The sequence below is a fragment of the Macaca fascicularis genome, chromosome 11 (genome assembly GCF_037993035.2).
Source record: "Macaca fascicularis isolate 582-1 chromosome 11, T2T-MFA8v1.1".
Taxonomy (NCBI): Eukaryota; Metazoa; Chordata; class Mammalia; order Primates; family Cercopithecidae; genus Macaca; species Macaca fascicularis.
The window spans coordinates 137619197-137639201 of record NC_088385.1 but is presented as its reverse complement, the minus strand read 5'-3'; the positions used below and the strand labels follow the sequence as shown (position 1 = coordinate 137639201).

At 48.9% G+C, this 20005-nt stretch overlaps 1 protein-coding gene across 38 annotated transcripts in view; it reads left to right on the top strand.

The window, feature by feature from the left end:
• Window positions 1-20005, top strand: part of RIMBP2 (RIMS binding protein 2) — a 328353-nt gene that overhangs the window by 191831 nt on the left and 116517 nt on the right. For 29 of the 38 annotated variants that reach the window (XR_012420846.1, XR_012420845.1, XM_065525063.1 and 26 more), the window contains one exon: window positions 11729-11818. The exons of the other annotated variants lie outside the window; for them this stretch is intronic. The gene's annotated coding sequence lies outside the window, so the exon portion shown is untranslated. The remainder of the gene's footprint in view (window positions 1-11728; window positions 11819-20005) is intronic. 38 annotated transcript variants of the gene reach the window in all.

Here is a 20005-nt window from a genome sequence, read left to right as displayed (position 1 = left end):
ATGATCGCTTGAGCTCTGCCTTCTATCAGACCAGCAGCGGCGTAAGATTCTTAGGGGAGAGTGAACTGCGCGTGTGAGGGGTCTAGGTTGCATGCTCCTTATGAGAATCTAATGCCTGATTATCTGAGATAGACGTTTCATCCCGAAACCATTCCCCCCACCCCAGTCTGTGGAAAATTTGTCTTCCATGAAACTGGTCCCTGTTGCCAAAAATGTTGGGGACTGATGCCTTGTAGCCCTTCAGACTCTTGCTGGGAGGTTGGGTGACATCTTTAAAACAAATTGACGTAAAATTCACATAACATAAAATTAACCATTTATAGTGAACAATTCAGTGGCATTTAGTACATTTGCAATGTTGTGCAGCCATCACCTCTATCTAGTTCCAAAACATCCTCTTCATCCCAAAGGAAACCCTGTGCCCGCTAGGTAGCCCCTCCTCTTTCCTTCGTCCTTCCAACCCTGACAGCCACAAATCTGCTTTCTGTCTCTGTGGATTTACCTATCTTGAATAGCTCATGTAAGTGGAATCATACAACATGTGAATGTTTGTGTCTGGCTTTGTCTACCTAACGTGATGTTTTTGAGGTTCATCCCTGTTGTAGCCTGAATCAGCATGTCATTCCTTCTGTAGGCTGAAGAATCTTCCACTTTCTGGATGGACCACATTTGGTTTATCCATTCATCCATCAATAGACAGTTGGGTTGTTTCTGAGTTTTGGCTATTATGAATAATGCTGCCATGACATTTGTGTGTAAGTATTTGAACACCTGTTTCCAATGCTCTGGGCATAAATGTAGGAGCAAATTACTGGGTAAGGTAGTGAGTCTGTTGAACTTTCTAGGGAACCACTAAACTTTTTCTGCAGTGGCTGCAATATTTTATATCTCCACTGGAAATATATGAGGGTTCCCATTTTTGACCTCCTCAGCTGTGTGACATAATTGTTCTCTCCTAAGTTCAACCCCATTGTTTTGGTAGAAAGGGGTTCCCTTTGGGGCTGCCTGTGTTCTGATTCTACTGACTAATATGAAGCAAATTTAAATTTAACCCTGCTTCTTTTCCACTGGGAAGTCAGAGCATGCATTGCAGATACGTGTAAGCTGATGAAGTACAATTATTGAAGGACATTTTTATTTTAAGTTCTGGGGTACATGTGCAGGACATGCAGGTTTGTTACATGGGTAAACATGTGCCATGGTGGTTTGCTGCACCTATCAACTCATCACCTAGGTATTAAGCCCTGCATGCATTAGCTATTTTTCCTGATTCTCTCCCTTCCCCTACCCTCAACCTCCAACAGTCCCCAGTGTGTGTTGTTCCCCTCCCTGTATCCATGTGTTCTCATCATTCAGCTCCCACTTATAAGTGAGAACTTGTGGTGTTTGGTTTTCTGTTCTTGCATTAATTTACTGCAGATAATGGCTTCCAGCTCCATCCATGTAACTGCAAAGGACATGATCTCATTCCCTTTTATGGCTGCATAGTATTCCATGGTGTATATGTACCATGCTTTCTTATCCAGTCTGTCATTGATGGGCATTTGTGTTGATTCCATGTCTTTGCTATTGTGAATAGTGTGAATAGTGCTACAGTGAACATATGTTTGCATGTATCTTTATAATAGAATGATTTATATTTCTTTGGGTATATACCCAGTAATGAGATTGCTGGGTCAAATGGTATTTCTGGTTTGCTGGGTCAAATGGTATTTCTGGTTCTAGGTCTTCAAGGAATTATCACACTGTCTTCCACAATGGTTGAACTAATTTACATGCCCATCAACACTGTAAAAGTGTTTCTCCACAGCCTTGCCAGTGTCTGTTGTTTCTTGACAGACTTTTTAATGATCACCATTCTTACTGGTATGAGATGGTATCTCATTGTGGTTTTAATTTGCATTTCTCTAATAACTGGTGATGTTGAGCTTTTTTGCATATGTTTTTTTGCCACATAAATGTCTTCTTTTGAGAAGTTTGTGTTCATGTTCTTTGCCCACTTTTTAATAGGTTTGTTTGTTTTTCTTGTAAGTTTGTTTAAGTTCCTTGTAGATTCTGGATATCACACTTGTGTCAAATGGATAGATTGCAAATATTTCCTCCCGTTCTGCAGGTTGTCTGTTTGCTCTGATGATAGTTTCTTTTGCTGTGCAGAAGCTGAGAGAAGCCTTATTTAAAAGGTGAATGTAAATGTCATAAACTTGCCTGAGAATCTGCTTCATGTGTTATATTTTTCCACTTGAGCTTGTCTCTAACCTGTGTTAGGAACACAGTTTTTAAATAGCACCATGTGCTTCCCTGCAATTGCATTATTGGCATATGTGCAATGCTGAAATATCAAACAGATCAGGAATAGCATGTATCAGTCATGGTTGAAGCAAGTTTCTGAAAATAGAAGGGAACTGAGAGTTTTGGAGTTGCTCTCTCCAGCCTCCCCCAGAACCGTCCCCTAACACTGGGGAACCAGAAGCAATTGTTTTAGTGCCAGTCCCTTTATTAGCATAATATTTCACATTCAAATTGCCCTTTACGACTTGAAAAGTACATTTTTATAAATCATCTCATTTAAATTGCCAGGAATACTTAGGCTAAACAGTTTTCCCCAAATTACATCTGGTCCATGTTAGGATAGGCTTCAAACCCAGGTCCTCTAAGCCCCAGTGGTCCCTCCACACCCTGGGATGACTTAGCTGACTGCCCTGGGCCTTGACCTCAAGGGGTGGGTGGGAGTAGGGCTCAGTGACCATCAGGACCCTGGACAGCAGCCACCACTCACCTTCCACCCTGTGGTTTCTCCTCTCCTTAGTTCAGACTCCCTCTCCAGGCTTCCCACCGCTGGCTTTTCTTCCCTTCCCTTCCTTCCTTTTACTCTCCCACCCATGCCTTTAGGCTAGAACCACTTATGAAGCCTTTTCAGAAAGAAAAAATATTACCAAGCACACTCCAGTGTTGACTTAGATTATTTTTATTATACGTTATTATAATTGATAATTACATCATTCTTATATGGCATTATTCTACCAGACTTGTATATGATAACTAAATAGTCTATGTTTGAGCATAATATGGTTATTTATAATTCATAATGTAATTACATGTGTCCAGAGATAAAACTGGTTATAACATTTTTATGGCTTTTCTAAACCATAAGGCCAAAATGAATTAGCAGATCAAAGAGAAACAACTTCAAGACACCAATAAAATTCAAAACCCAAACTTGCTGTGACTTAATGTGTCATATGATATTTAACTTAAATCACTTTTCCTCTTATAAGTAAAGTTAATGCCTTTGTACAGTTGGCTGGAAGTTGGCTCGATTCCTACCACTGATCTCTTTCAAACTCTTGCAAGATCTTTGATGCCTGAGCCTGTAGAAGTCCTTTGGCTTTCATCGAGCACAAAAGCACCAGTGAAGTTAGCTTTCATTGTCTTTCAACATCTCGGGGCAGTCAATACGGCGATTCTTCAGGCCAGCACAGGAGGGCCCATAAACCCAAATGTAGATGTTGACCTTTGGTCCTGAATAGGGCACAAAATTGTTCCTTTATACATTCTTTTAGATTTCATGGAAATAAAAATACCAGGAAATATTTTTGTAGGCTCCCAAGACTGTATCTGCAGTCCCCAGTGCAAGGGAAGATGCCTCAGGCATTCCATAACCCCCCACCCCTGCCAACTGGAGGCATTTCCGAACCTTCCTCTGGGCCTCGGGAAGGCGTGACCCAGGGAAGTGCTGGGCGATGCTCTTCCTAAGGAGAGTCAGAGGCGAATTGGGGCGGGGAGGAGGGGTCTCAAACCTGAGAGTTGCACGGCCCGGGCTTGAGTCCCACCCCTCCAGGTGCTTGGGAGGGCTGCTTGCTCAGTTACTTAACCTCCTTGTGCTTGAATGTCTTCCCTTCACAAGCAGGATAGCAAGAATATCTGCCACGTGGCAGTGCTAGGAGGACTGGATAAGATTTTGAAAGGAAGAGGAGGAAAGCAAACAGCCTATGTTGGTTCTTGGCCCAGTGTAGAAGCCCAGGGGATCAAAGCTGCTGTATCATCCAACATGAGCCCCTTGGGTCATCTCCCCCAACACGATCTCGTCCCCACGTGCCCCGTCCTTCTCTCTGCTGCCCTCATGCCTTCCCCTTGTGCCCATCTGCACCTGCCAATGCCCCCACGAACGTTACCACTCTCAGCCTTGACTGGGCTTCCTGGAGGGCTGCTGTTCCCGGCAGCCACCCACAACCCACTCGCCTGTGGGAGGAAGGAGTTACTGACTCTGTCACTGCCTCCAGGGCCTTCTTCTCCACCTTCCTTAGTCATCCATGCCCCTAGAAGGCTCAAATCATGACTTTGTCTCTCTGCACCTCTTCTCACCCAGCGCTCTGCAAAAAGCATCTCCTCCCTCTGCCTCTTTACCTCCCACCCGTTGACGCTGCCCTCTGCTTATCCCATCACCAGAACCTCTCCTGGAGGTCACGGAGATGTCCGCGATGCTGCTTGGTTTCTGGGCGGTAGCTGACCTGCCGGTCCCCACTCTCAAGGCTCTGGCCAGTCAGCTTCTAGGACAGCCCAGGGCTGGCTTCCCATTGCTTCTGCCCCGTACTCTACAGGATCAGCTCATGCCCATTTGTGATGCTTGGGCTTCTCCCAGCTCTGTCTCCTGCTCCTTAATCTTGCTGAGAGTTCCTCCCCTCCCATGACTCAAAGTGGCGTCAGTATCAGTGCAGTTCACACCTGGGTCTGGGTCAGGCTCTCCTTCCTGAGCTCTGGGCCATGTGGGGAACTGTCCCCTAAGCATTCCCACCGGGCCTCATGTGGGGTCTCACACTTACCAAGCACCAGCGCAACCAAACGTGCCCCATCCCTTAAATCTGCACTTTCTCCCTCCTCCCTGCCTCTGCAGCCCCCAGCCAGACTGTGGTGCCGCTTCTCTAATCACCAAGCCATGCTATTTCACCTGCTCTAATAACTCCTGAGCCCGCCTTCATCTTTCTGCTGCCATAATCTCAGTTCTGACCACTGGCACTTGTCCCCTAAATGAGTGCAAATTGGTCTCTTTGGCTCCAGCCTGACCCCTCTTCAATCCGTGTAACGTCCAGGACAGTATTTCCCAAGTGCAGATATTATTTTTCTATTATTTCACTTAAGCACCTTTGACAGCTTCTGCATTTCATTCTAAAGAAAGTACACATTCCTCAGTGGGGCTCACAAAGTCCTCGCCACCCAACCCTTCCTGCTTCTCCACACCTGCTACCCCCAGTGCCTGTCCAGCCAGAGCCCAGCTGTCTGCAGCTCTCTGTATGTGGTGTGTCCTCTCTGCTGTGGGTCTGTGCATGGGGCTGGTCACTCGTGAGGTGCGTCCCCTGCTCACTGCAGCCTGGCTGGGCTCTGCTTAAGGCCATCGGGAATCCAGCCTGGTTCATGCCTCTGGCACCACAGACAGAGGACAAAAAAGAGCAGAGAAGAAGCTGCTGTACTCTTGGGAGGCTGCATTGCATTCACGTAAGAATTGACTGCATTCGTGTGATCAGAAAGACATGACGGGTTAATTACCACGTCCACTCTCTCACTGAGGTGCTTCCCATGTCCAAATCCTCCCCTACTCAGGAGCAGCGTCCATCTCCAGGGCTGGGAGCACCACCCAGCATCTGGGGGCAACCTCTTTACTTCGAGGCCAGCAGAGCAGAGGCCGTGAGGAAGTGTCTCGCCGGGGCCTGTCCGGCCAGCGGATTGGATGTTCTTGGTTTTGAATCCTGTAGCGTGGATGCCAGATCCTGAGAGCCGGAGGCCTTGCTGTGCCCTTTCATGCCTTTGTTATGTGTTTGTGCTGGGTAGACCCTCTTCCCCACCTCTGAGACCAGACCTGAATAAGGAGATACTGAGAATTCCTCTCGCCTCTCCCCATAGCAACCGGCATTCCTGACATCCCAACTCGGAACGCCCTGCGCTGTCTGCTGTACCCACAAGACTGGGGGCAGGGGCTGCTTCTCACCCACTCGTTCCGGGGCCCCTGCTGAGCCCGGTACTGGCACATACACACTCAGTGGTGGTGGTGGTGGAGGGATTATTGAAATGAATAAAATTGACAAGTTATGGAAAGAACATGCTTTTTCCTTCCTCTTGTCAGTTTCTCCCCCAGAGAAGTGGCCACCTTGGCCATTGGAATGGGGATTTAACTGGAGCTCCTGATGGGGAACGGAGTGTCTTTGGAAGACCCAGTTTCTTTCTTGATGAGCCCTTGAGCTGCCTCGGGAGACTCCGGGAAGCCTTCTGTCCGTGTCTCGCTGCTTTAGCAGGGGCCATACACTAGCTCAGGCTGCCATAGCTGGATCCCACAGACCGGGCAGCTTAAATGACAGAGCTCTCCTTTCTCACAGTCCTGGAGGCTGGAAGCCTAAGCCCAAGGTGCTGGCTGATTCGGTTCCTGGTGCGAGCCACTTCTGGACTTGCAGAGGGCTGTTTTCCCACTGTGTCCTCACATGGCCAGGTGGGGGGGGGGGACAGAGAGAGGTGGAGGCAGAGAAACAGACTCAGAGAAACATGGAGGCAGAGAGAGAGGCAGAGTGAGGCTGGGAGAGACAGAAGGAGAAGCAGAGAAACAGAGACGTGGAGACAGAGCCAGGAAAACGAACAGAGAGACAGACATAGAGACAGACAGTGGCAGAGGCAGAAAGAAAAACTGAAACAGAGGCAGAATGAGACAGAGAGAGGGAAAGAAAGGCAGGGAGAGAGACCAAGATCGCCCTCCTCTTAGAAAGCCCGGACCCTATTGGATTAGCATCTCATGACCTCATGTAACCTTCCTTACCTCCTAAGAGACCCATCTCTAAATATAGTCACCCTGGGGCTAGGGCCTCACAGTACGAATTTGGGGAGATGCAGTTCAGTCCACAGCAGAAAGGGAGGCAGCCTCAGGCACTGTGGGCCATCCTACTTGGAAACCCATCTCCTCCTCCTCTCCCTGCACACAGGAAGTCCACACCCCCCTGGGGCTCCCTGCACCTCCCCTCACACCACCTGCTCTTGGACTCTGCACAAGTCCAGCTGCTTTTATGCAGCGCCCCACCTTTAAGTCGAATTCTGCCGTAGATGTGTTTATTTTGGGAGGGAGTCTGTGGTATGTGGTTTGAATTAGTAGCCACCATATCCAAACAGGGATGTTTTGGATGGAAACCCAGCGTCCCAGCTCCTAAAGACAGACAGCTGTCAGGGCCGGTTCCCGTCCCCACGTGGCACCCGCCGGAGGGACAGGGTTGCAGCCGCCCTCTAAGAGTGGGGCCTGGGCCAGCCGGTTGCGGCGACCTCTAGAACGCCTGGCCCTGTCCTGGCGTGGGTGTTACATGCCTCTCCCTGTGGGCAGTGGCGTTTGAAAGACTTGCCTTGGCCCTTTTCCCTCCTGCCTCATCCTTAGTAGAATTCACTTTTTGCCCATGATTTTGCAACACAGCAGCTAGAAAATCAAATAAGGCCGTTCCTATTTAATGTGTTGGTGGATATTAATGGATTAAAAGATCTCCTTAACTGCCAGTTGTGTAGCTGCCCTGGGAGGGGGATTTCAGGGACACGTGGACCTAGGAGTCCTCAAATCCAACCCCAGAATGCTCTGGTGGGTGTGTAAGTGGAAGTAAGGAAGAACCCTTCCTGTCTGTGGCTGCAGACAATTAACTTCCACAAACTGTGTGTTTTGATTCTTACAGGGTAGGCCCTGTCTCATGAGGGCATCCACTGGCTGGGAAACCCTCTTTTGTGTGGCTTTAACCTCAAAGGATTAGAGACTGAAATGAATCCCGTTGCAATGCTTACGTGTCCTTCCCCGGAAAACAAAGCCAATGCATTTCTGAAGAAGCAAAAAGATATCTGGAAGCTGGGTTTTCTCTTTTCACGATTGTTATTTCAGGTCACGAAGCTGAGACGGGGGTGGTTCCTACAGCTGGAGCTCAGAACGTTCTCCCCGTCAGGGTCCCAGCAGCGTGGGAGTCATGGGCTTCCTGTCACTAGGCGGGGGGCGTAAGTCATCACACTCAACCACTGGCACTCAGAGGTGGTCAGAACTCAACAGCATCAAAGCCCCACGATGGCAGACCCAGCGAGGGTGTCAGTTACACTGTAGTGTGTGGGACCGCGCGTGCATTGGTGTGATCTGAGGCACTGAGGTGCTGGTGCCTCCCTCTAGGCTGTAGAAAACCCTGTTACTCAGAGTGTCAGATTATATTATCCCCCCCACCCCACCCCACAGTCCTCCTCTTCCTCTGCCTGGGGACTCTCACGGCTGGTGCCACCGGTGCTGGCTGCTGGCGGACTCTCATTTTCTCGTGTTGCAGTTCCAGGCCCACATCTTGGAGGCCTGATCTCAAGCGTGCAGCCAGCACATAGGTGATCTGCATTTTGCTTGGTATTCCTGCAGAATTGCTTCAGTGGTGCTGATTAATTCAGAAAGGCTTGATTAGATTGGGGTAGTGTCCGCCTCCCGGGTAGCACACAGGGTCAGTTACGAGGCCTTCCAGGTTAAGCCATCTTGCCTTTCAGCGTCTTCACAGGATCAGAAGGGTGAGCAGTAGGCGTTTTCTAAATTCCCCCCCAAGGCCTGCAAACACATGCGTGTCAGGGCGGTATCTGTGCCTGCCACTGCATGGGACAGTGGGACCAACGCCGGCTTCCCTGTGGAGCTGCTCGTGGAACCACACGTCCCCATGCCCACCTCTGGGCTTCTTCAGGGTAAGCATGGACAATGTGGGATGCTCATAATCTGGCAAATAAAGTCTCATAGTTTGAGGAGGCTCAAGCTAGTACCTTTGCTGTTTTCTTTGTGCCTTTACCTGGCTGTCTTTGTCACTGAATGGGTTTCCTTTACTATCATGGTAGGAAGGGCTCTGGCACTTGGCTAAGTTTTTTGTGATTATTGAAGTGTGAGGTAGGGGGTCGTTAGTTTCAAGACGATGTTGCTTTTCCGTAGCTCTCCCTGTTACTGGCTTTTGTTTTTTTGAGACAGAGTTTCACTCTTGTTGCCCAAGCTGGAGTACAATGGTGCGATCTCCGATCACTGAACCCGCCTCCCGAGTTCAAGTGATTCTCCTGCCTCAGCCTCCTGAGTAGCTGGGATTACACGCATGCACCACCATGCCCAGCTAATTTTTTTTTTTTGTATTTTTAGTAGAGGCGGGGTTTCACCATGGCCAGGCTGGTCTTGAACTCCTGACCACAGGTGATCCGCCCGCCTCAGCCTTCCAGAGTGCTGGACTGGCTTCTTTTAGGGTCGGGTGCATCCAGTATAGTAAGTGGTATCTGAAGTGCCTATTCACGCTTGGACCAATTTGGGAAGCTACATTGGAAAAAGATGGAGATGTTTCTCTCCCTTTGCATGGGTTGGTGTTTTGTGGACAAGATTTAGATCCTGAGCTTTTTTCCTGAAAAGATTGATCTCGTTTTATCAGGTTAAGCAGCTGACCTTGAATCACTAAGATGGAATATGAATAAAATAAATAGATGTAAGCATTTCTATAACCACCAGAAAATGGGGTGAAAGACCAGCCTTGCTCATCCTCCCTGTGCTCGTTTTCTGCAATTCACTCTTCCCAAATGCAATGCAGGGAGAGGCGGGTGGCGTGAACCAGGTGGCTGTTTGGTGGCAGAACGTGCAAGAGGCAGGCAATCATTGCAATGCCTTCAGGAGGGAAGGGGCCACTTGTTTGAGCCTTGACCCTGTGCAGTAAGATGTACTTAGTGTTCCGTGAGATTGATGTCCGCAAATCCTCCCAACATCTGCTAGGGCTGTAGCTTTTACATCCTTAAGTCACAGAGAGCGCAGGGACGCCAGGCAGCTTGTCCAAGGTCACGTTTAAGGAGAGCTCCAATTTGTATTTAGGCAATTTGACCTCAGAACCCATCATCTAACCCCTATTTCAAATGTCTCCTGTTCTCAAATTCTCTGAGCTATGGCTGCCTTAGTTTACCTTGGGGCGTGTTGGCCTCTGAGGTCAGCAGCCAGGTGTTTTGATTAGCACACCCATCCCATTCCCTTAAGACCTCCAGGGATTCCTCCATGTGGGACATGCTGAAGCGTCTGCAGTTCTCTCAAGCAACAAGTGTGGGACTAAATTATGATCTGCTTTACTTGAGAAAGGCAACAGTAAGTGTTATGCCATCCAGACCGTCTCAGAAGACAGAAGAGAATTGCTCCATTATCAATCACTTTCCCTAAGGTGGGGGGATCATTGATTCCCAGAACAAAGCACCACTCTTTTACATTTGGGTTCCATCGCTATGTTTTATTGCTGTGAAAATGTAGGTGCCATAGAGTAGCGGAGCTCATTATGACTGTGGCTAAGAGAAAAGGAAGGTTGACTAAAAAACAGAAGCTGAAAGTAGCCAGGAGGAGCCTCTCTTCTCCTGGGAAATGTTGAAACCACGTGATTTCTTGCTGCTTTCTATTGTGTGAATGGAGCCTAGACTCGTAGCACTTGAAATATTGTAACAGAGATGAACAAGATCAGTTCAAGATGTGAGTGTCCCACCAGTATTAATTCATTTAGGGTGTGAACAGAGAGCAAACTCGAACAACTGGGAAAAAGAGAAGTTCTGGGAAAAAGAGAAGTTCTCAGCCTGACAGCTGGTAGCTGGTGTAGTTCCAGCCGCCTTCCACTGTGAGTCATTGATTATCCCTTCTGCTTCTCTTTCGACCTTTTGGAATGGATGTCATTCCCTCTTTTAGGATTCTCAACTTACTTATTGAAGTCCTTTTCAGGTTGCTTTATTATTTTTACTTCTTCTGGGGTAAATTCATCCTGATTATTAATTTTTTGGGATCTCTTTAGTAGGGTTAGTTTTCTTTATGTGTTCTGGAATTTCTTTTTCAGATTCATCTTGAATGGGAGATTCTTAATCCCATCTCTGTGCTCACTCTCCCTGTCTTACCTATTTGTAGTTACTGTACCGCACCCTAGGTGCTCCCGGTCTTGAATTAGATTTTATTATTGGCAGCTCTGAGTCCCTGTGCCATGGTGATATTAGAGAGTAAGACAAGTCCTAAAAATGAGTCTAAAAATGGGTCATCTCCCTCTTGCCTCTCTAGGTGTATCACCTCATAAAAGCTCTGGCTCTAAGCAGAGGCAATGGATTATTTTCAGCTTTCTTTGGGGGCTTAACTGTTGCCTCGGGTCATGTGATGACCTTAGTTCATGTCTCTTGTCTTATGTGGAATACACTGCATCTTGGATATCCTGAAAAAGCTGGACTCTTAATTCTCCCTGCCTATTTTTGGACTCTGAATCTAGAAGGTTCCAGGAGTTCCACTCACCACATTGTGTTCTAGCCATTTAGTCCTTAGAAAGCTTTATCTTATTTTTGAGTGGCTAAATATTTCTAACCTTTCTCTATCTATTGTTTATTGTGGCTGTATGTTTGGAGCAATGTTCATGGGGAAAGGGATGGGTCAAAGCTTATTAACAACTCCAATTGATGAGAAGTTCTGTTGCTTTTTTAGGACACAGACACTAAGTGATTACTATATATTATTGTATTATATTCTAATCATCGTAAAGTATAACCTGATTGCATTTTGCAGAGTTGGAAACTTATGGTTTGGAAAAAAAGAGATGAGTCCCGACTCATACACAGCTTATGGACCACAGAATCAGTGCTCAACCTTGGGTCTCATTTCCAAATCAGAGCTCCTAACCACTGCACTCGACCAAGTCTCGAAACACTGGGGCACCACCTCACATGTCCTTTCCTTTTGTCCTAGGAAAATGAACTGAAGGATGCCACCCAGGGAGAGCATCGCCTGAGATCCCATCATGCAGGCCTTCCCACAAGGGCCCGGCAGCATGACAAGGTAGCTGATACCACCATCCACAGATCATCTGGGGCCCTGGAGGGAGGGGGCTGGGCCAGGGAGGAAAGACTGGGAAAGGGCAGGGAGGAATCACTGAACACCAGTGTGAGGGTGGCCTGAGAGGCTGAGCCAGGTCTCTCTCACTTCTTCACGTGACCAGCATGTGAGGCACCCAATGATGTCTCATCCACTGTCTTCTGGTTATCTCTCCTTGGAAGTCTATTAGGCACCTGTATCTTTAACAACAAGGCAGAACAAACCCATTGGTGTCCACTCTCCCAAACCACTTTCTCCCCAGTGAATGGTATGGCCGCTCCTGATTGCCTGAGCCTCCATGCTGGGGCCTCCTGGGCGCTGATCTTACTTCATCCGAATCTAACTCCCTGCTTGAGTCTGTTTTCTGTTGCTCATAACAGAATACCTGAAACTTGGTACTTTATAAAGAAAAGGAATCTATTTCTTAAGCTATGGAGGCTGAGAACCTAAGGTTGAGAGGCTGCATCTGGTGAGGCCCTTCTTGCTGATGGGGACTCTATAGGGTCCCAAGGTGGTGCAGGGCATCCTGTGGCAAGGGGGCTGAGTGTGCTCACATACCAGCTCAGGGCTCCCTTCCTCTTCTTATTAAGCCGGCAGTTCCACTCCCCTGATAACCCATTGGTCAATTAACACAATCCATTAATCCATGAATGGACCCATCCATTCATGAGGGCAGAGTCCTCGTGATCCAGTCACCTCTTAAAGGCCCCACCTCTCAGTACTGCTCTGTTGAGGATTAAGTTTCCCACACATGAAATCTGGGGGATGCATTCAAACCATGGAGCTCACCAACCAGCCCCCTCACCGCCAGACGTGCCCCAGCTCTCCTCCCCTCCTCTCCACTGTGGTCATCTTCTCTTTCCCAGATGCCAAAGCCATTTCCTAACTGGCCTGTCCAGCTCCCTTGTCATCCTATGGTCTTTTCCCTATGGCAACTGGAATAATCTTGTGATGTCCTCTGGATCACGCAATCCTCTGACCCTTCCAATGCCTTCCATAAATAAAACTGAGGCTTCTCCCTGTGGCCACCATCCTGTCCGTCTTGCTACCTCCCGTCCACCTCTGACTTACTTTCGTTCCTTGGATCCCTAAGCTTGTCTCAGTATTTGATGGTTGTCTCTGCTTAGAACACTCTACTCCCTCATCTTCAACAGCTGGGAGCTTCTTGCCTCTCAAGCCTCAGGTTACGTGTCCCTCCTGGTGAGCATTTGTGGCTCTAACATCTACTCTGATGGCCCTCCCTCCATCCCTTTTTTCTCTATGTGACCACACCTGTTTTCATGTTCTTTGTATCTTTTCTTGCTATCTTAGTCTATCACGGGTCTTCACTTATGTGTTTCTCCATCTCCTATGAGAATGTGGGCTGGTCATTGCAGAGGACTTTCTGTCATATCCATGACTCTCTCCTGCACCTTCACAGGATGCACAGTAGGTGCTCAGCCAACATCTATTGAATGATGGGTGGTTTTAAGCTGTTAATTTTGCAGCTTTGACAATGCATATTTCAAGGAATAACTGAGTTCTAGTGATTAAATATAAAAATTAGAAATGTCTTGATTTGACACTTGTTTTCTTGCCTTCTCGTTTGGCCATTTTTTTAAAGATGCGCTTTTCAGGAAATTACAAGTGTTGATGAGGATGTGGAGAAACTGGAATCCTGCACATTGTTGCTGGGAACGTAAAATGATGCAACCACTATAGAAAACAGTATGGAAGTCCCTCAAAAAATTAAAAATAAAATTGCATATGATCCACCAATCCCAATCCTGGGGATAAGAATTGAAAAGGGGGCTGGGCGTAGTGGCTCACACCTGTAATCCCAGCACTTTGAGAGGCCGAGGCGGGTGGATCACCTGAGGTCAGAAGTTGGAGACCAGCCTGGCTAACATGGTGAATACCCCATCTCTACTAAAAATACAAAAATTAGCCAGGCGTGGTGGTGCATGCCTGTAATCCCAGCTACTTGGGAGGCTGAGGCAGGAGAATCACTTGAACCTGGGAGGTGGAGGTTGCAGTGAGCCAAGATCATGCCATTGCACTCCAGCCTGGGCAACAGAGTGAAACTCAGTCTCAAAAAAAAAAAAAAAGAAAAAAAGAAAAGGAGGGTCTCAAATGATATATGTACATGTTACAAATTTATAGTAGCCAAAAGGTGGAACTAGCCCACATTTCCACTGACGGATGAGTGAATAAACAACATGTGGCATATGTGTACAAAGGAATATTACTGACCCTTGAAAGGGAAGGAAACTCTGACACATGCTACTGTGTGGATGAACCTTGGGGACATTTTGCTGCATGAATAAACCAGTCCCAAAGGGCAAACGCTGTCTGATTCCATTTGTATGAGGTTCCTAGAGTCATCAGAGCCATACAGACAAGGAGTAGAATGGAGGTGCCAGGGGCTGGGTGGAGGGGGATAGGGAGGTGCTGTTTAATGAGGACGGAGCTTCAGTTGGGGAAGAGGATAGAGTTCTGGAGATGGGTGGTGGTGATGGTTGTGGAACAGTGCGAATGTCCTTAATGCCACTGAAGTAGCTACACGTAAAATAGTTAAGATGGTAAATTTGATGTAATGTGTATTTTATCATAATTTTTCTTAAAAAGGTGTGTTTTAGGCCGGGCACGGTGGCTCACGCCTGTAATCCCAGCACTTTGGGAGGCTGAGGCGGGCGGATCACGAGGTCAGGAGATTGAGACCATCCTGGCTAACACGGTGAAACCCCGTCTCTACTAAAAATACAAAAAATTAGTTGGGTGTGGTGGCGGGCACCTGTAGTCCCAGCTACTCGGGAGGCTGAGGCAGGAGAATGGCATGAACCTGGGAGGTGGAGCTTGCAGTGAGCCGAGATCGTGCCACTGCACTCCAGCCTGGGCGACAGAGCGAGACTCCATCTCAAAAAAAAAAAACAAGGTGTGTTTTAATATATCCTGACCCTCCAACTAGTATGCTTTCCCCATTTTTCCACCAGTCCCCACTTTCCAAACCTACACTTTCAGGAAAGGCTCTGATACACTCACTCACACTGAGGTCTGAATGCATCATAAGGCTTAGTGACTTTCTTAGGCCAGGAGTATTTTTCTTCAAATAGGAGGAAAAATATAAAGAAGATGGGGGTGTTTCAGGCCTCCAGTGCAGGCTGATGGCAGGGCTGGTGGGGAGCTGGGCACAGGGAGGTTGGATCCTGGGATGGCTTTCTTCCTACGACTAAAACAGCTGCATGTGTCCACACTCTGCCCCTGAGCTGGGCTCCTGCACCTGGAGAGGCAACGCCAGCTGTGGGGGCACGGGGGTGCTGGAGCTGAGCCCTGCAGGCATTGACCAGGCCAGCAAAGGCCGGCAGAGGTGGGGGTCCCAGGGCTCAGCCCTCACAACGGCGGCAGCCTCCTTTCCTAGATGGCTGGTGGTGCAGCCTGACATCCCTGCTCCCGTGGGATTCAAACCGCTTTGTTTGTTCGCTTGAGGTTTGAATTTCTCCCTCTGCTGTCTTCTCAGCTTGGCCTTTTAAACGAGGCTGCAAGGCACAGGAAATGAGCTCGCCTTGGCTTCTGCTTTGCAGGGGTGTCTGAGGGAGCCCAGCAGCTCACCCGGGTGGACAGGAATGGCAGTGCTTTGGGAGAGGCAGCAGGGGCACCGGGTCTGTCCTGCAGCCTGCTTTGCGGAGCTTGGATTTCCTTCCAAGTGCCTGGGCTGGCTTCCTGCATGGGAGGCAGTGAGGGAGTGGCAGTCGCCAGAGACTGTCTCTTGGGCCAAGCATCTCTGTGGTCCAGGGGAGCTGGGGAGGCTGAAGGGGTGGGGGTGAGTTTGTGCTAATAGAAGCATTCAACCGTCCCTCCAGACTCATGGGTGAGCTCGTCAACGCAAACCTGCAGAAACACCAGTGCTCTTCCGGGTCCCTGCAGACACGGGGGGATCAGCAATTCCTCTATCTGATTCTTGCTTAGAATTGCAAACTGCTTTTCGGTAGCACTGATTAAGAGACAGAAATTAATTCTCAGAGCTCTTAATTATGAATGCAAAGAGACTACATTGTCAGCCTTTTTCCCTGTGCAGAAAGGGTTGGTTCTTAGGCGCAAACGGTGGTATTGGGCTGTCTGGGGTGTTGAATTCTCTCAGGCAGGCAGCCTTGTGGGAGGAACCGATGAGCTGGGATCCAAGACATAGTGCAAAGAATATGCTTGATGCCTTTGAAGCTGCAAAGCCAACCTTTTGTTGATTTCAGAAAAAATGATTCAAATTTCTTCTCTGTTTGGGTTAGGAGGGGCCTGTTGAGCTCCGTCCTCCCCACACTGGGCCCCTGTTCCTGTAGCAGGTCTGAGGTTCAAGGTTTTCATCACATTGAGTATCTGAGGCCAAATATTTCAAGCTTCTCTTCCACCTGGTGCCACTGTTGCTGCCACGAGAATGTATTTTGAAATAGAAATGAGTCCAGTGTCTGGATCAAAGTGAACAGTTCACTCTTATGAGATTTTTTTTAGAGAATAAAATCCAATCCAGTGTCTGGATCGGATGCCCGGGGTGGTTAGTGTGCTGTTGTGTTTGTGTGTGGTGAGCAGGTCTTGGGGAATCATTCAAACCCTGTTAGTACCTGACATTCTGGAGCCGGCACTAGTAGGTCATTACGTTCATGACCTTTGACCTTGCTGTAGCATGGGTCAGAATTTCCTACAACCTAGGGAATCCTCTTACCTGCTGGCCAGAAACCCAAGGTTGTAGAAGTACAGGCACAGCTAGGAAACACTGGTATGAAATGTCAGCCATGTGACTTACTAGCAATTTCCCTCGTTAAGCATTGTTTTCTAGTAAGAAAATTAGGAAAGTTTAAAAGGATGACACACATAGATATTTGGGATTCATGAGGCTTAGTTTTTGACTGAAAGGTGAGTGTCCAGCCCAGGGTTGCAGCTGATTATTATTCTCTAAAAAAAATCTTATAAGAGGAAATTGTTCCTCACCTTGCATTTCATCAGGACAAAGGAAGAATTGTCTGGGCTCCTACCCTTGAACGTCTGGGACATTTTTTCTTTGATTGTGTGTCTTAGTGAAGATCTCTGAGTCATCTTTGTCACTCTGAGTTCACTTTCTCCTTTAGTAGGAGGCTGATTTGGCTCTTGAGAACATCCAGGAGACTGTTCTAGACCAAGACCAAGGGCAACGGGACAGGGACCCAGGTTGGGTGTGGTGGCTCACGCCAGCAATGGGACAGGGACCCAGGCCAGACTCAGTGGCTCACGCCTGTAATCCCAATACTTTGGGAGGCCAAGACGCATGGATCACCTGAGGTCAGGAGTTTGAGACCAGCCTGGCCAACATGGAGAAACCCCGTCTCTACTAAAAATACAAAAATTGGCTGGGCATGGTGGAGCGCGCCTGTGATCCCAGCTACTCGGGAGGCTGAGGCATGAGAATCTCTTGAACCCAGGAGGTAGAGGTTGCAGTGAGCCGAGATCACGCCACCGCACTCCAGCCTGGGTAACAGAGTCAGGCTCTCTCAAGAAAAAAAAAAAGTGATGGACTTTGAGGCAGAGACCTCAATGCAGTGGGGATCCCTACACCCCTGTGTTCTTTGGAGCCAGAGGCCAGGGCGTCTGTCAGCTAAGGGCCCGTCCGCCAAGATTCCGGGCATGAGCTGGGCTGCAAAACCCAACCCAGCAGAGAGGAAACTGCCAGGCTCTCTTCTGGGCCACCGGCCCCAGGTGCCAGCATTTGAGTGGCCCATTGGAGCCGATGTTTATCGTGTTTTAATTTAGCGGCATCAGTCCTCTATCCAGGTGGGATCAGTGCTGCTGAATTAGAGAACGCACCCTTCTCCAGGTGTATCAGCTGGGGTTATTTCCAGCTGCCCCTCATGGAAGCCTGAGCTTGGTGGGTTACACACGAGGGGCACTATCATGTTCAGGAAGCCCAGAGGTGGTGACCCCGGCCAGAGGCTGTGGCCTAGAGAAGGAGCAAGGGCCCGGGGGCTCCTGTCCAGCGGTGACGTGTGTGGAGGGTGGCTTCTGTGACACCGAGACAGGTGGCATTCCATCTCGAAGGATCGCATCCCCACTGTGGCGGGAGGAAGAGGGGCTGAAGCGTTTCTCACGAAGCTCTGTTTCATGAAAGGTCATTGTCCTCCAGGGATTTCTGCTCCAGGTTCATCAGAACCATGTCACAGACGGTCTCAGTCTGGTCCCAGCAGGCGAGATATGGCACATCCCCCGAAAGCAATTGAGGACGGTTGCTAAGTATAAGCATTCTTAGGAAGGTGCAGGCAGGGTTAGAGGAGCCAGCGGGGCAACTGAAGCCCTGGGGGCTGCACCAGGAGAGGAGGTGACAAACCTTGACTTGGGGGATATGGAGGGGTGGGGCCTAGCTCACTGGGGCTTAGGCTTTCCAGGGACAGATGCCAGTTGCCGGCATATAGTGACAATTCAACGCGTGCTTGCGGTGATGAGGACCGCCGTCTAGCTGACCTCCGCAGCAGTTGTCTTATTGCTGCTGCGACAGATTCCCACAAACACTCCATCGTGTCTCAGCGCTCTGCACGTCTTAAGTCCTGAAGTCAAGATGTCAGCAGGCCTGTGTGCTTTCCTGAGGCTCTGGGGTAGAGTCTCTCCTCTTGCCTTACTTTGGCTGCCTTCCCTGATCTTCAAAGCTGACAGCAGAGCGTTGTCCGAGCTCTCTGTTTTTCGTCTCTGACTCTCCTTTTCCTGAGGAGGCTCTGTGATTACATAGAGCCCATCTGGATAACCTCGTGCTCTCCCACTCTCAGCACCCTCCACACAATCCCATCCTCAGGGTCCGTTCGGCCGCGAAAACTGATATATTCACAGACTTTAGGAATTTGGATGTGGGCATCTTCATGTGGGGCCATTACTCAGGCATTATACATCCAGGAAATCAGTCTCTTTGGTTCTCCCTCCCCTCTCCTTGTCCACATACCCCCTCCTTGTCCACACACCCCCTCCTTGTCCACACACCCCCTCCTTGTCCACACACCCCCTCCTTGTCCACACACCCCCTCCTTGTCCACACACCCCCTCCTTGTCCACACACCCCCTCTTTGTCCACACACCCTCTCCTTGTCCACACACCCTCTCCTTGTCCACACACCCCCTCCTTGTCCACACACCCCCTCCTTGTCCACACACCCCCTCCTTGTCCACACACCCCCTCCTTGTCCACACACCCCTCCTTGTCCACACACCCCCTCCTTGTCCACACACCCCCTCCTTGTCCACACACCCCCTCCTTGTCCACACACCCCCTCTTTGTCCACACACCCTCTCCTTGTCCACACACCCTCTCCTTGTCCACACACCCTCTCCTTGTCCACACACCCTCTCCTTCTTGTTGTGAACCAGAGCCGTGGCCTTCATCATTCTGGTAAACAAAAAGATGACACTATGGGGAATTTTAAGTCAAAGAAATGCAAAACCATAATTGTGGCATGAGATGAGGTCCACGAAAGAGTAAATATCGGCTGGGCATGGTGGCTCACATCTGTAATTCCAGCACTTCAGGAGGCCGAGGTGGGCAGATCACTTGAGGTCAGGAGTTCAAGACCAGCCTGGCCAACATGACAAAACCTTGTCTCTACTAAAAATGCAAAAATTAGCCAGGCATGGTGGTGTGCACCTGTAACCCCAGTTATTTGGGAGGCTGAGGCACGAGAATCCCTTGAACTCAGGAGGTGGAGGTTGCAGTGAGCTGAGATTGCATCACTGTACTCCAGCCTGGGCAACAGAGTGAGACTCCATCTCAAAAAAAAAAAAAAAAGAGTAAATGTCATTGACTTGCCCCCGAGGTCCTCTGTAGACTCTGCCTGGACTCTTCACCTTCCTCCGAGAACTTCTTTTCTTTTACTTTGCTTATGAGCATCACCTCAAGACCAACAGATCCATTTGTTCCCCCAACATTATTGCCTTCTGTTAAGTCACTGCTATTACCACCATATTGTCCACTGCAGAAACACAGTGTTTCCGCTCTACTGTGTTAAATTTAGCTCCCTTTTAGCTCCACTGTGGAACAAATAGGATTTAGGGGCCAGCTGGACTCTCTAGCTTCTGGCCACCGTTTGTGACGTGCCCATGGGAGAATGCGTACCGGTGCTCGGTAATTTCTTTCCAGGTTCACACTGGAACGGTGGCCTGTCGTAGGTTGGAGGT